Here is a 6,000-nt window from a genome sequence, read left to right as displayed (position 1 = left end):
GGAAAAAACTCGTTGAACATTTAATACCATAAAAAATACGAATAACGTAAAACCCATTTCTGTAATACTCGAGAGCAGATAATAATTCGGAAAGCTTGAAAAATCTCAATTTATACATAGTGCATACTTATGAAATGAGAATGCTTCTAGGAGGAATAATTTGGGGATAGAAAACTTCGCTAGGAAACTTGACTGCATATGTGTCCAGCCTATTAAAGATGTAGGGGAGAGTGAATTTAAATGTATATAATTTCCTATCACAATTCACAACGGCAACATCGAACAGAACCAGAGAATTAACGATTGCCTTCGTTAGGCCCAATCAAACCCTATAAAAGCCCCGTCAGCTGACCAAGAGAAACACATCAGCGGCAGCGATCAAGTAAGGTTCTTCAGTCGTTAGCACAATAGGAAACAGTCTACCTCCTAAGGAAAGAATTTACCAAGGCAGAGAGCAAGATTCAACCGGTAACAAATATTCTTAGTTTGAAGGGAGAAACGTGCACTTGGAAAGTATTTCCGTGAACTTGTGCAATTATTCTACATACTAACCATGGATAACAAGTCGAAGAAGAATAGTGCTCCTATCAGACCTTACGGGGAAGTAGGATTGTACGTTTTCGGTCCAATGCACACCTACACAGCGCCGAAATCTTCCACGCCAAACGGGAATTCGACAGCACACAAAACGTCAGCAAAGAGCAACAAAACCACAGCAGCAGCTGGGTCAAATTCAGCCAGTAGCTGCGGAGTTTCTTAGGTCTTTCTCGCCTACCGGCGTAGTAAGGTTTGCGAACTCAACGGCGCCAGCGTTTCTGATGACACAAGAAAGAAGACCACGCTTGACGTTCGTCTGCAACCTCTTCGCGGCGCAGCGGTGGAGGATTGACCATGTGAAATTCTGCGTGCATTATAATTGACGTATAATAAACCTATTATTAAAATGTTTTGTTTCAAATCACAAGTGTACAGAAACTACAAGATGAATGTGCCAGGATCGTAGTGCGACCAATTGTTACGTAGCGTTAAATATTACTATGCTGAAATAATAGCGAGGTCTTCATCGTAAAACTTGATAATTAAACCGTCAGCCTAATGCATTTAAACGAGTAAAAACATATGCGTGATTACGAAACGTTTTTCAGTTCATATAGACAGAGTTTCGACCAAAATAAAAGTTTCTCCGAACTATATTTGCAATATTGAAACAACTTTAAAGTTCAGTCTCATGAAATGGTGATAAAATAATACTAAAAATAATGATATGCGCAGCTCGATCTATAAGCCAAATGGCAAAAGAAACGGGAAAAAGAAATGAATTCAATAAGTGTGAAGGTAACGACTGGATGAATGCTGGGTTTCTTGGAAAATCATGAGATGGGTGTTACGTATACAAATACAAAATGTTACGTATACAAATACAAAATAGTCAATATGGGAGTTATCCAAGGTTTATTTTGCGATATTCTTAAAATGTGTAGGAAATCTAGGGTTCAGAAAACACAGGCGATAAACACGTTAATTTGGAACAGCAAACTATGGTATGGGATTGAATGGAGGAAAATCTTACATTCAGAAAATTATATGGAAATTTTACATAAATGTCGGGCCAGATAAATAAAATGGCAGAATAAGCGATCGGAATTTGATAAATAATATACCTAAATACATTTTTTATTCCCGCCAAAAGTAGATGATTCCAGTTGAAAGCCGTAAACATTGGCGCTGCGTTCACGAAAAAACACAAGTTGAGCATGACGACAAGATAAAGATTACGTGAACGAGTGATCACATTTCAAGGTCACAAGTGCCAATACGCACACAACGTACACAGAACGCGCATTTACACATATGACTGGATTGGGCTTAACATGAAACGTTGTCACATTCACATTGAGGTTAGGTCTGAAGGGAAATATTAATGGGTGGACAACATACAGACCGCCCAGGTTGCCCGATGAAGCTTACTGTAATTTTGGGAGCACCTTCATTACCTTCAATTGAAATAAGACCTGCTATATTGAAACAGGATCGCCAATTCACTCAGTTCTATAATTCTGAACCCTGTTAAGAATAATACTGATGCATGCTAATTAAAAAAATTTCAAATTTGTATCTTACATTTTATTGGGATCATCGGACTCCCATTTGGCTAGTCATAAAATGCGAATAAACTTTCAATTTGTCCCTCATATGAGTTATGTATATCTATTAGAAAAAACAATTTTTTGTTTCCTCCTCGTTTGGCGATGCCGCACTATTCTTCCATTAGGATTAAATAATAATTTAATATGATTATCCGATTATAATCATTCAGGTTATATGTGAATAGGATCAGGTACGGTATCGCAGATACGCGTATATATTTATGGCACCGGACTTCAAACACACATATTAAAAAAAATTAGCAAATAAATACAGCATAATAAGGTTGTATTTCAAAAGAGTAAGGGATCGAAAGTATTGAGAATTTGAGATCATACAATTTCTTTAACATTTGTTAAAATGTTTTAACTCTGTTTTAAAATATAAAAGCCATTATATAAAAATATAATGTTTTATATTAAAATATAATTATGATATAATATATAACTTAATAGCCCTCAATCCCTCACCAATGTTCGCAAATTATGCATAAATAATATTCTAAGCCCAAATTTAAATTGGATACAGAAAAACTGAATCGGGTATCATTACCTATATGAATACCGTATTGAAAATACGCGTCAAAACTGCCCTACAGGAAATTTAAATTTTACTTTAAATTGTATTAGACATTTCTACCTTAATTTAGGAATCACCAAGAAAGAACACCGTAAATGTATTTAAAACGTTAACAAAAACCAACTTGCGTTAGTCAAAACGAGCGTTTTAGAGGTGAGAACTTTAACAGCTCTCCAAAATCTACTGGACCTTAGGCTTAGGGATCAATAGCTGGAGAGGCCACTGCAATTACACCCCCCATAGGCAAGGTCCCCCCTCCCCGTGGAAGTTTCCGCTGCTCTTGAGGATTCATTTTAGAACTTGCCGCCTTAGCATCGCTCGGTACACACTTTGGTTCCACAAGATGGCGTCCAGTCAACCTGCATGTAAGGAACGAGACGACCTATCCCCGGCGACGAGACGGCTTGCTGAAGTGCCAAATCTTTCGCTTTCCCTTTGCTGGTTGACTTGTGTCAGATGGCGATGCCAAGCTGACTCTTTGGCCGTTACGGTAGGTATACGTTCAACGTTCCGTCTTTTGAAAGTCTTTTACCAACCAAACAGAAACGGCCCATTTCCTGGAACCTCGCCCAAAATTTCAAAGTAAGGTCCGATTAGTTCGACCTTTTTTATTCAAATATGGTTCTCGTATTTGCGGTTATATATAATTATATAAGCTTACTGCTACTCTTGATAATTTAACATTCTCATACAATAAAACAATGTAACTTTCATGCAAATGCATTTGTTTATGAAAGCAAGGTGCGGATTTAAGAGTTTGTTCAGGATGAAGTTTATCGCTTAATTTGTCGATTCAAAGTCTTCGTTAGCTGTAGTCAAAAATATGAAAAGCGAATACAAAACCTTTTTAACTCCAAATAATATCTTGCCAATTAATTTCTAATGACATCAAACACATTGCGAGCATAGCTTATATTAGTGAAATAATGACTTCTAATTGCGAACGAGACATGAGGTAAGGCTCGCAAGCCAGCTCGAGTTTACACTGCTTTCTTCTGCTAAACACAGGAAATTTTAGAATCAAATAATCAGATGAGATAGAAAGTTTATTATATGATAGTCAAAAATTGCACGAATTTACGCAAATATGCAATGGAACATTGAAAATATACTCGTTCCTTTCTAACTCGTTAATATTGCACCACGACGATTCAGCCAGAAAATTTTCACGAACGAACTTGTATGAATTTTGTCCACGTCCATGTAGAAATTTCAACAGGTGAACGGAACAATGCAAATCAGCTGATAGGGATAGAATTGAACAACCATGAGATAGAACATTTTTCATGAAATTGTTATAAACATAGTCGGGCAACTGAAAATTAAGCAAAATAGCCGAGAGACAAGGTTAACAATTCGCACGAAATCGTTCAAGCGACATGCCGGCTCTAATTTTATAAAGGCATCTATGCTGAGGCTCGCGCTGTTGCCACATCTCACAGTTTGGCGACAGGTTAGTCACACATTGATGAAATAAAAGAGTTTAAAATATGATTACCACACTTCTAGCCTATCTTATGACAAAGAAGAAAAAAATATTATTCATAAGAATACTAACGACATCCCCTTGCCGATCGAATACCAAGAATCATTTCCGATCAGTGATTTGGCACTAAACGCGTAGGTATCAACCCGTTCGCCGCGACAGTGATCTCAGATACACAGGGAATTCTGCTTGGATTCGGTTTCTAGCTTATAAATAGCTTTCAGTAGAAAAAATTGGATTCTAGTGCGATGGACAAGTAATACAACAAGCACCCTCGTAGATAAACAAGACAATTTGAAATTGGTAATCGGTTATGGGATTCTTGTTCATAAGATAATACAGGCAAACAAAGCCGGCCTGACGATTTCCCGCCGAATCAAATCTAATAGATCACGTCTTTTCGCTATTACTATCAATTGAAAAAATAAGCACGCATACACTATTCGTTTTTCTGACACATTTTATTAAACGGACGTTTCTATTTACACCTTTAAGCCTTGCAACTTGATTCCCGCCAAACTGCTGCGAAGACGCGACACACCACCTGAAATGTTCCAAGCACAAAGCTACGATGATGGCGCCTACTGCGTGAACGAAGAGTGTGGTTTTGATAATCGATGCTCTGCTTCACTAGCGACATCTATTTTTCTACTAATTTATTTCAGAAGATTATTGTTCTTGCTATTAGACAAAATTAGATAGTATTTATCAGGTGTTAGTATGGATAGTAATAATAGTATACTTATATATACTTTCATAAGTTGCATATTATTAAATATTATTGATTAAAAATATTGTATTTTCATTAAAAAATGAAAATACATGGGATTAGTTATTTTTATTACTTTTTCAATTCATTTTCTAACGAATAAGAGGACGAAATTCATGAAATAAGAGAGCTAACACTTCACGAGATTATTTTCGAGAGCAATAAAAATCTTTATGGAAACGATAGTTCACTCTATGGGCCAAACTAGTTTCGCACTCCGTCTTTGTTGTACGCTACCAATATCAACAAGCTAGTGAATCTGCTACACTCAAGTTATCGCTGCGTCCTGCATTTCTCCGTCATTTTACACCTAAAAGCCCGGAGTGCATCCGATGACGGTGCCGATACTGCGCCCGCTAGGTGGTTGGTTACATTCATAACATAGTGATGTCGGCGCTGAAGAGCAGGCCTGATGTGGCCTGTCGCCAAATTTTGCACCCTTCGTGACTTGTCCACAGGAGATCTTTACACAGGTCCTTCGACCGGATATTTCCCAACTGACGATGACTTGAAATAGCTACTGGACTTCCACCGGGTTCGATATGGTGCTAGGCATTCCAAGTCTGAACATATATTTTTCCTTCCACAACCACAGCGTTGAGAAGTAGCGAATGTTGAAGAAACGAATATTACTACACTGCATACAATTAAATTCTACTGGATATGCAGAGGTGGGCAGTAGCGCGCTACATGAAGCGGCCGCTACATTTTCAGTAGCGGTAGCGGCGCTACATTTAAGCAATTGTAGCGGTAGCGGCCGCGGCCGCTACATTTAAGCACTTGCAGCGGTAGCGGTAGCGGCGCTACATTTAAGCAATTGTAGCGGTAGCGGCCGCTACATTTCAAAGTAGCGCTGCCTAGCTCTGTGGATATGGTATCACTTGCAATATTAGGGAACATGCCGCATGCCTGCGTTTCCAAATATGCGAAGTGATGGGATTTTCGGAATACTCGAGACCATGGTCGAGACTTCCAAAAAATCCTACGGAACGAAATTTACTTTCTAGGAGAATAACATTCT

Source organism: Hyalella azteca, unplaced genomic scaffold, assembly GCF_000764305.2.
Source record: "Hyalella azteca isolate HAZT.00-mixed unplaced genomic scaffold, Hazt_2.0.2 contig468, whole genome shotgun sequence".
NCBI lineage: Eukaryota > Metazoa > Arthropoda > Malacostraca > Amphipoda > Hyalellidae > Hyalella > Hyalella azteca.
This window is presented reverse-complemented; position numbering follows the sequence as displayed.